Source organism: Echeneis naucrates, chromosome 14 (assembly GCF_900963305.1).
Source record: "Echeneis naucrates chromosome 14, fEcheNa1.1, whole genome shotgun sequence".
In the NCBI taxonomy this organism is placed as follows: domain Eukaryota; kingdom Metazoa; phylum Chordata; class Actinopteri; order Carangiformes; family Echeneidae; genus Echeneis; species Echeneis naucrates.
Genome location: NC_042524.1, coordinates 2,389,492 through 2,400,806, shown reverse-complemented (window position 1 = coordinate 2,400,806; position 11,315 = coordinate 2,389,492). Strand labels below are relative to the sequence as shown.

General features: G+C 42.0%; 1 long non-coding RNA gene across 1 annotated transcript; it reads left to right on the top strand.

The window, feature by feature from the left end:
- Positions 1–4,089: 4,089 nt before the first annotated feature.
- On the top strand, positions 4,090–5,727 carry LOC115054782 (uncharacterized). The gene is made up of 3 exons (XR_003841628.1): positions 4,090–4,184; positions 5,243–5,364; positions 5,589–5,727. It is a non-coding gene; the product is annotated as an uncharacterized LOC115054782 (long non-coding RNA).
- The last annotated feature ends 5,588 nt before the right edge of the window (positions 5,728–11,315 follow it).

Genomic DNA, 11,315 nt, shown 5'->3' with positions numbered 1-11,315 from the left:
TATTTCATCTGTCTTTGTCCAAATATAACAGTTACATTCCAGCAACAAAAGGCTTTAACAGCTGCAGAAATTATGATTCTTGTCCACCAAGAGGCGACCAAACCGAAGGCACTGTTGTATTGTGTTGGACTGCCGACATGGGTGTCAGATTGTGTCCGACAGAATGTACATCTGCACATACTGTATGTATTTGGCCGTTTAATGTGGGCCATTTGTTTATCTGACAGCAGTGTTAGAGCTGATTGTCAATATTCATTTTGGGAGAAGAGTCTGCAGTCTTTCATCTGCTCCCTCCTGGTTGCGTCACTCTACCTCCCCCGTCCCTTTCCAACAACTCTGTCTTCTCTTTTTGTAGCCTTGACACTATAAATCATCCAAATGGGTTCCAAAATCCAACATCCAAATCAGCGCCACCAAAACACTGCACAGATATTTATATTTACACACATAATCAGGCAGGAGAGTTCGCTTTGTGCTGTCACTGAATAGAAAGCTACTACGTTTACAGTTTTTCATTCGCTGCGACTGAGAGCAGCGACCCCATTCAGCAGAAAGCCTGCAGTGGAGAAGTGTTTGTCCAATAACAACCAACCCTCCGTGTTGTGCCCCTCCAGCCACAGACCCAACAGACCCAAAGTACATCAGCTGCAGTGAGTCCACAGACTCTGTAGCTGAACCATAACAACTCAGCATTATCAGTCTGCCTTTAGACATTTTGTTTTACCGAGGCCTTCTGTCCTTCAAAGGGATAATGCCGGAGACACACTGGATGTGTGGCCTGTGTGTCCAGGCCGCTTAGGACACCTGAATGTTTCATTCCTCCTTATTTTTACATCAATTTCTGATTTATTTTGGAGAGAAAACGTCTCCACGTGCAGCTGCTGAAATGAAGCTCTATTTTTCAACATTTCAACACACAACGCATTCACTGTGTTTCTGGTCTTCAGCGCTGACAACACAAAAACAGGTTTTATGGTTAGATGTTCGGTAACTGAAATGTTTCACTTCTTCTAGAGGCTCTGAGGACGACCTTTGGCTCATGTATAAACTGACAGGATGACACGTTTGTAATAACCAAACTGTCTGGTCAACTAAAAATTAAAGCATAAATCAGCTTTACCTAAAGCTGCACACAGCAAGTATTCGTGACGTGAGGAACACAGATGAACAAATGATAGGAACCAGGCGTCAAGGGGCCGCCTACTCGGGCTGCTCTGGTTTTTCAGTGTAACCTCTAACCTACAGAGCTGCACAAAGTGTTTCACTCTTTATCTAGAGTATTAACAGTGGTTGAAGTAAATTCGAGGGTACAAGGCCACAGCGTTGTTTTGGATCAGCTGGCTGCCTGAAAGTGATTTTACCACCGATCTTATGAGACAAGGCTTTAAAGAACAGCAGAGCTTCAAGGGCAAGATGAAAATTTGCGAAGGCCACGGAGAGTGAAACAGCAAAACAGCGTTTGATAAAAGCGTTAGCCTCTAAATCTGCATGTACACCTGATAGTTCTGATGATCTGCGGATCATTTCAGCGCACAGAAGGAAACGTTCACGGTCACGTTGTGGGGTAATGAGCCGGACTGATACAGACCAGTTGTAATCGACACCAGGATAAAATCACTTGTCGAACCATAACACCACGCGATGGGGCGGTTCTGTGAGGTGTGTGTATGTGCGTGCGGCTTATTGTTTACAGAAAATGAGTTTCTACACACACACAAAAAAACTAAACTCAGCAGGTGACATCTTACTGTAACGTGGATTAAAATGTACCTGCTGTGTTTCAAAAGGGCAAAAATTAAAAGCTGAAAGTTTACTTTACATACACACACACACACACAAAAAAAGAACTAGAACTAATAAAAGCATGACTTGTTTACAACAGCCTACCTGTGCTGAAGTCCAGGTTTGCTGCTGAAAGGGCCACCAGGTCCTGGCTGAAGTCACTGCGATTGTTCACTCGTGCAAAATGCAAGCTTAGCTGAGAAGGGTCAAGGTGAGAAGGGCAGAATTTTTAATATCATAGCTAGTCTGTAAATTGTTTCTATGTCGCTACTTAAACCTTTTTTATTTTATTATTATTTGAAAACTAAATTGTAAGCAGCTCCAGTATAAATGTATGAAACAGAATGTACATGTTTAAAACCCTCCTACTGCTCAGTAAACCCTCTGAGAACGTGCGCCTTAGTGCTGTGTGTTGTTGATATTGTTCGTACGTTAAATCCGGGAGTACCGTCGGTTGACCTCGCTGGCGAAGAGCAAACCACCAACAGGCCCTGCCTGCCGCTCAAGTCGCACAGTAAATGAAAACTAAAAACTGTGTTAAATTATCAGTTATTTTTTCTTTTAATATTATATTAAAGGTTTACCGCCCTGTGCTGTCCTGAAACAAATAAATGCTGTCCTCAAGGGCCAGTAGCGTGGGATGCATGCCATGTATTTGTGAATTTATGAGTTCCATTCTGCAGTATAATGTTATCCGCATGCCCCCCTCCCTTCACAGCCACCTTTCTTCTGAGTCTCCACCGTGGCCTCGTGTAAACGTTCAGGACTCCCATCAGGCTCGACGAACGGCTTTCTGTCATGACCTCCCGCCGGTGTTTGTGATAGGCCAGGCATGTTTGTGTTATAGGAGCATGCCGACTCATTTTATATGCTCTCGTCATTAAACACACCAATGACAGCAGCTGGATGGTCAGAGCCAGCCCCTAATGTCTGTTTTTATTCACATTATTTTACCTTTTTATGCTGTAGCTTTACGGTTAACGTAGCGTTATTTCCATACTCACGCTGCATTCATCTATTTGGAATGAAACTTGATTTTAATAGCCGATTTCACACCTTCACAGCTGGGTAATGAAATGTTTAACGCCACACATCTTACTTTTCTTAAAGTGTTATCAGCCTCTACAGCCACATTGATTTGTGAGGCACGAAGTCGCTGTGAAACCTTTTTGGCATCTCAATAAACTCCTCGACTCAACAGTGATCTCTCTCTCTCTCTCTCTCTCTCTCTCTCTCTCTCTCTCTCTCTCTCTGATGAATATGTAATGAATTCAACCCAACGTGTGATTTTGATTTTGTAACATGTCCGCCTTTGTATGCAAGCTCAATATTACGGGGAGATAAAACAAACAAGAAAAAAGAAAAACTAATTTGCATGCGTATGTTCTTGGTTTTGTCATGAGATGACTTTGCCTAATGTTTGATACTGTTTTCTGTATTTAAAAAAGGAGAAAAAAAAACTAAATACACGACTGTGGATGCTCTAAGATTATGCTATAAGTCAGTCTTTCTTCTGGACGACATTTTGTACCTTTGAACACTATCGCATTGCCTGTTTGGCTGCTCTGTTGACTATCTGGAAGCGTGACTTGATGTGAATTAAAATCTCTCCTTTGTTGTTTTGTTTCCTTTTTAACACTCAGGCACTTGTTTGCATTATTCTGTTGTGTTGAATGTATGACTATAAATGATTGTCCCAAATTATATTTTAGTCCTATGCCAAACGGACAGTTATTTGTGCCTTTTTTTTTTTTTTTATATATATATCTGTTTGTGTATTTTCACACCACATTCTTGACAAAAACATGTTTGGATGTGGTATCTTGATCGAGGTAAGAAAAAGTCTGACAGAAAAGTTTTACAGAACCTATACAGCACCAAATGAGGTTTTTTCTAATTGTCCTGTCGACTTCCATTAGATTTCCATGGATTGAGCTCTCAGGGCCACCGTAAGTTGTGCAATGTCTCCGGGACTGTACTGTACTGTGCTGTACTCACTGACATCTGCACACTGTTGTCGTGGCTAACGATCAGAAACGCAGTTATTAGCGTGGTGAAATGTCTGCGGTGTGGTTTTTCTGCAGGTCAGGTCAGCGTCCGTGCTAATGATGGCTCCAGACAGCAGGTGGTTCCTGCCTGTTCACTGATAAAAGCATTCTGTGTTTTGACTGGAAAGCAACAGGAAGCTGCATTACTGCTGCGTTTTCTGCTACTGTATGGCCAGTGTGATCACGCAACTTCAGCAGAGTAGATTCATCAGATTCTGTGCTTTTGTTTGTTTAATTTTTTCTTTTAATGCGTCTAAATAACCTACGGCACATTTCTCATCACCTACAGAAAGCTGCACCCCGATGGGAGGTGTTTCTGCACAGACCTCTGTCAGACCTGCTGATGTGCACCAGGTAAACTCCCTTAGTTCAGTATGCTAAAGGATCACTCACACAATTTCTGTCCTTTCATCCTGGATGTATTGTTAAAACGTTTTTCTTACAATTACAAATACGATCCGCGTGATGCTGGAAAAAAAGGGACACTGTTATATATTATAGATTCATTACATGTAGCCTGGGGACTTTTTTTGGTGGGGAGGTTGTTTTGATTATTGAAGCTCATGAGAAAAAACCCCAGTATCTGAAATTATAAGAAGGCCAAGGATAATAAATGGTTTAATCAAGAGGAAGATGAGAAACACACAAAGAACCGCAGGCTGATTATCAAATGCATAAATAAACATACTCTCCAGAAGCTGAACATTTCTGTTTTGTAAATCTGTAAATCTTTTGTCAGATCTTGGGGAATATTAAGATATTTTAAAACTCCAGATTTCAGATTTTCATGAACTGTAGGACGTTATCATCAATGAGATAGATTTAGGATTCATTGATATCTATTATGATGTCTGTACCAAAAGATATTCTGCTGCTTCTGGTAAACGTTCATCTGCCAAAGGAAAAACCTCTGATGGCTTATTAGTGTATGTAATGTAAACCCCAAGCCAATGAGCTAGTTGATGTACAAGAGATGAATTAATAACAAAAAATGAAAAACCGTCCGAATGGATAAAACTACAGCTTATAAGATGTCATTATAGTTAGCATCTTTTCAGTAGATCCACTCTGCAGCTCCATCATACAGACATTAAATAGACTCCCTGTGACTAACAAACTGATCTTTATCTGTAAAATTGGCTTTCCTTGTAAAGAACCTGGCAATCTGAAGATAATCTTTGTTTCTGAATCACTGCTTCAGTACCAGCTGTACAAAATGAACCTCGCAAAAACAAAAACTCAATTAAGGTCACGTTATTATTCAAACCTCAGCAAACCTGGCATTAGTGTTGTAACTTCTGCTTTTTTTGCACAGTGAGAGCTGTTCCTGTTCAGGCCGCTGAAAAGTGCTAAACCTACAATTCACAAAGATACAGATCTCTTTTTTTTTTTTTTCTTTTGCCTTTAAACAGGTTACAAAACAACGAGGCTACACAGCCCTGATTTAGATGCAGCAAAAAAAAGAACGTCATTTAGCTGTGTGACTGAAGGAGTCCGACCACGTACCACACCTCAGCCTTGTGTTTAATAAGAGGTAACATTCATGACATTCAGTAGTTACTTACTTCCACTGCTGTGAATCTATATCTTGGCCAATGATCGATAAATCAGATGATGATCATATTTAAAGAAATGTAACAGCGAACTTGCAACATTTGGAAGTTTTGTTATCGCTACAAAGCTAACATTAGCACAAGCTTACCTTCCAGTCTCAAATAATCATTACGAGGTAACTACTTGTTTGGCTTCATTTTCTAGGACTTCCTGTCTAAAATCAAAGGCAGGATGGTAACCAGGCAGTCTTGTCCCTTTCCAATACCGAGTCACTGAGGGATCCCTCTGAATCTGAAGAAGAAACTCTGCTCAGGCCGACCCAACGTGGACACCAGCTGAAGTCACTGAGCTGCTGCTAATTGATGCTTATTGATCATGTAATATTCTGACAGGAAACCTGTCGTCTTTGTTCGTCCTGAAGGAGCGTTATTGTTCATCACTTCATTCATCAGTCACCTGGCACAGATCCAGGCTCATTTCATCCCAAATTATTCTTCAGGTTATGGTGTTCTGTCTGATCATTCTTTGGGATGCTGTATCTACAGAACTCTCCTGTCAACAGCCTCTCTTAGACATGATTTGACATCATTTGTCCCTGAGCACAACAAAAATGAGGAAATTTGAGGTTCCAGCCGTCTTTAACATCTGAGCTCCAGTAAGAACAGAAAGCCACAGTATGAATATAACAAGTGATGCAGCTAAATCATAAAAATGAGGAATTCAAAATGAAAAACGAAACTAAATCATTTTCTTGAAAACACCCTTAAAAGTTGTATTTCTGCTTTCACGCTGATGTGTGACTAAGCAGCATCTTCGGGGGGGTTTCTGTGCGTTAGCTAACCATCTGATGATTTCTGTTTTTTAAAGACGGGCAGAGCTGGGTGTGACCATGGCAACAGCAGGAAGCACACACACCACCACGCTGGGTCTTTCTATATCAGGTGAGTTGTGTGAGAATCGTGCCTTTACCCAGCTCGTGGGGGCGTCACCAGGTCCAGTTTCAGCATTGAACTGACACCAGCTGGTGGCCGGGGGGGTCGAGCATTGCAGCTCCGGCTGCAGGGTTTGCATGTACTCCTCGTGCCCATGTGGGTTTTCTCTGACTTCCTCCCACAACCAAAACAAATGCAGATTAAACTTCCTGCAGGTTTGAACAGCTGTCCGTGTTTTAACTCCGTCCTGTCCTGTCCAAGTGAAAATAATTCAAACCAGCGACCATAACGTAAATCTGTAGGGTTGTGTTTCCATGTTCAGCATCAAGGATCCTGTTCAAAAGGAAACACAGAGAGGGCAGGAAGCAGCAGCCTGGAACACGTTCTGTTTCTATCACTGAAAGATAGTTCATAATGTGCTTTATTTACCCTTTATTTATCAGCAAGCTGCTTCATGACTTAACTGAAGGTGGTTTGGGGGAACAGCGCACAAAGTGCACTGAAGCACGATGATCTTAGTTGTGTGTAGTGGTGGAGGGAGGTCCTTCTAAGACTCGGGCTACACTCCGGTCGTTCTCAGGATTTCATCTGCGTCATGCGGAGGAGATTATAGCTTTCCCTGCCCTGTCCTCCATCTTACATGCCTACGTCGGCCTCTTCAGTGACTCCAGGCAGCAGCACTGACGCGACCGAACGTACAGAAATTTACAAATTCAGTCTGCGCTTCTACCATCATGCAAGGTGTTTGTTTGTCTCTTTGGGAATTTATTAGCAATGAAAACCCACACCACAGACCAAGTGTATTTAATTCAATACAACATCTAAGCACAGGCCTCATAATCCTTGAGCCAAAGCCAAATCTCTGTTTCTCAGAGCCTGATTATATTATTTCTGGAAAATGGCTCACATATTCATCATGAATAAATGGTACCAAACAAAAGCTCCATTCATTCACACGGTCCAAAATCTGCATTAGTTCAGACCACAGAAGACTAGAGCCCTGAAGTTTCAGGAGAGGGAAGCATGATTATAATCTTTAATTATAGAGCGCTTTAAAAAAAAAAGGTTAACTGACCAAACACTTGAAAATGAAGTCCAGTCTGTAGAATTGGAGCTCCGCCCGTTTTCGTCACTGTACAAAGTGTTTAAAAAGGTTAATGGGATCCAGAAACAGGATCATTTCTGCCGTCATCTCGCTTTCCATTTTATGATTAATTTCCTTTGACCGTGTGAAAATGGAAACAATGACCAATAGGAAAATAAGAGTTTTGATTTGTACTGTGCCTCAGAACAAGTTACAGACGACAGAAAGTAATTGTGTGTGTGCGTGTCCCTGGTTGTGTTGGCACGTTGTGGTTTAGTAAAGATCTGTTTTTTGGTTAGGACTCAGTTTTCAGGTTGTTGTTAAGGTGTTTGTTTGGGGGAGGGGAACGCTTTGTCTCAGCGAGTGTCCTGCTACTCTGAAAACCTGTTTGTGTGTGTGTGTGTGTGTGTGTGTTTCCTGGGCCAGTACACAGCACACCTTTTTGTGTACTGGAGTCATCAGAAATCGTCTTATCTCTGGCTGTTTGGCGCCACTGATGTGTGAAGCTCCATTGTGCATCTTTAAGGACAACTGTATCTTGAAAAGTGCTGAGTCGGCTCAGAAAAAGCGGTGACTCAGGGACTGAAGGCTGCAGAGAGGAATGAGTCAGGCAGTCAGTCCGAGGAAAGTGAAACATCCGTTTCTCACCATGAATCACACTCAGACATCTAAAAGTTACATTTTCATTTTTTTTTTTTTTTGGGAGGGGGGGCAGTTTGACAACCAGCCTGTGAGGTTTGTTATTCAGTGCATGATTACAGGCAATCATACCTCCAGAATGAAACTTTATTATTAGCACCCATAACAAAACAGCCCCCCCGAGCCACATATAGATTTTAGATGAAGAGTTCCCCCCTCCGTCAACCCGTCAATCTGTCAGCTGTCATCTGCAGCTCCTGCAGTTTTCCCTCATGATGCCTTCGTCTTTTCAGGGAAGGAATCATCACGGTGCTGCCAGAATTTAAAACGCTCCATCGCTCTGCTGCATTTCTGCCCCCCCACCACCACCCTCCTGCGTTCATTCTGCTCCTCACAGGGAGCTCATGAAGTTTTTCTAGTCTTTCTAGTTTTTTATCTTCTGTTGAAAAATGTCTGACACATGTGAGACAAAATGGTGGAAACTTCTTACGCTCAGAGAAGCTTCATAATAAACAGGAGAAGAGGCGTGATGGTTCATTTTGAATAACTCACAGCTGACTGAGGATCTAATTTGTGTCAAGTAAATATAGAAGATATTTATTTCTTCATGTCCTGTGAGGAGAAAAGAAAAACAGGCCCAGAAATCACTGTGTGTAGTTTTCCTACCTTATAAACTGAAGTGGTAAATGTATTTTCACTGACACAGATGAAAACAACACAATGGAAGTAAAACAACAATCGTACAACATCCAGTTTGGCATTTATTTATCTGCTGCAGCTTTCCGTCTCTCAGGTGGAAGGTTCTGTTTACTCCAGGTCAATCTAAAAGGCATTTCTCAGTCAACTCTTAAGTCAGCTCGGAGCTTTTTTTGTGCACGAACAAATGCTGACGCGACAACAGCTGCCCGACAAAACACTGTGCTGAATGTGCTGCCTGCCCTTTTCAATCCAAACCGCTAACCTGCACATGTCATCGTGACTGTTGACGAAAACGTCGATCTGAGGTCAAACCGAGGTCAAACCGAGGTCCACAGCTGTGGCTCGATCAAAATAATCGCCTTCAAGGGCACTTCTCTTCTTCGGGGGGGTTTGTGAGCGATGCCATCAGTGAATGCAGATTACATTATATTGTGGGCCTGATGTGCTTCCTTACAATTGGACGATTGCTCACACAGCGACTTGTACAGCTACTCTTGTTACTTTGTGTGTGTGTGTGTGTGTCGACACGATGACTAAGCTCAATGAAAAGCTTCTCCTTGAACCAAAATAAGACAGACTGAGCATCACAGTCGATTTGACTAATATTATTTTTTAAAAAAGGAAGACCCTCCCGAGTGCTTCTACCTGAGGCCGCTGCAGCGTCAGAAAAGGAAAAGCCAGAGAAGTGATGACATAATGGACCAACCCAAAGCCATAAAAGAGCCATCTGTACACACATCCAGCATCCAGTCGCTCACACACGATAATTTAAAATGCATTAATGAGAACGAGGGAACATTTCATTTCTGGAACGTCAGAGTTTCTAGAGGATGGGAGATCTATTTACCGTTCATCACATCCAACTCTGCAACTCTTTGTCAAGTTAAAACTGAAAAAAACAAAATATTTCTGTGTAAATGGCTGTAACCGTGTTTGTTACTTTGGTCAGTTACCTCATCTGGTTGTTAAAATATCAGATGATATCATCACTGCTCTATTTAACTGTTTCCACTCCATTAAACAGCTAAATATCCTGTTTGCACTGACTTGAAAGTGAAAGTCATGACTAATAATCGGTGCAGTATATTAGAAATATATTTTTATTTAAAAATAAACTGTTATTCCAGTTTCAGTGCTGTTAAAGTTTCTTTCTGGATTTATTTGTCCAGGGGCCAATTTGCTTTCATATTCCTTTACAAGAGTTTCCCAGCACGAGCGAAATCCTTTTTTTTTTTTATCCAACTGTCTTTCTGAGTTGTTGTAGCGGCGCTCGCCTCTGTGTTAGTTAATTCATACTTTGTTTTGTGGGCTGTTACAACCCAATGTTATGCAATTAGAGCGTTGGCTGGAAACGCTGCGGCAACAGAGGCCTCCGGCTGCAGCCAATTAACACCACAGTGCTTCTGGGAGTTTGCAGAGAGAAGCATACTTGTCAGAGAAGTCGTTTAAGACATTCAATAGAAACGCACACAGGTCAGCTGTGGGGCAAAGTAATGGTCAGGAGGGAGTGGCTGCAGATTAAACCATCCAAAACTACATTTTAGGGAGCCGTCAGGGAGCAACATTCACTCCAAAAAGATGGAATTTGGGCGATAATGCGTCAAAATTGAAAGCAGGATTAAAAAGCACTCTGATATTGCTCCCTCTGGGGCCTGAGATTTAAAGGCAGGGATTTAAGGTTAGAGCACTTCTTCTTCCTGGCAGCCAAAATACTCAACACGACGGGCAGGAAGCTGCTTGTTTAAGTGGACATTATTCAGGAATATTAGGGACGATGTACTAACCCTAACCCTCGAACATCCATTTGAACAGATAGATAGAAGAAGAAAAATAAAATAATCACGCTGTCTTTGATTTGTTAGTTCAACAGGACAGAAAAAGGAAGAAGTACGCTGAGGAAGTGCTTCTTAATTATGATGAGTGAATTCCACCCTGTTTGTGTGAACAAGGTGTACAGAATTTAACCATTATGGAAAATAATAACAAGAGAAATGTCGACTCCTCCTCAGATCCACATCTGCTCTCACGGCTCTCATTTAAAATCCAAGCTGCGTGCATGTGTGGCCAGAACTCCATTTCCCATGATGCCTCGCTGCACTGCAGACCCGCCCCCCCTTCGTTTGAATGGCAAGTTGTTTGTCTCAGTCCGACCAGCTGCTGGCTATTCCAGTCGGAGAGCAAACATGGGGAGCAGCGGATCTCTGCCCCCCCCAAACTGAACAATCAATGCACAGCTGCTCACACAGCCACTTCCGCCTGCAACACCCCAGCTTCAAAATAAGAGCACAAAACACTCCCTCACACCCCCAATCCGTTTTTTTTCTGTTTTATAAACAGCTGCTGAGGTCACAAGTGTAATCTGGCTTTAATTTAAATGTAATTTAGACACACAAACTCTTCAGACAGCTGACCTGGAATCACAGTTAAACAGGCTTTTTTTTTTTTTTTTTTTTGGATCTTGAGCTTTTCCCACCACAGCTTCAGATCAGACAGTCTGAGAGTAATTTCCTGATTATTTCTTTTTTTTTTTTTTTTTTTTTTTTTTTGGTCAACAGTTTTTATCAGAGGGAGTGGGCT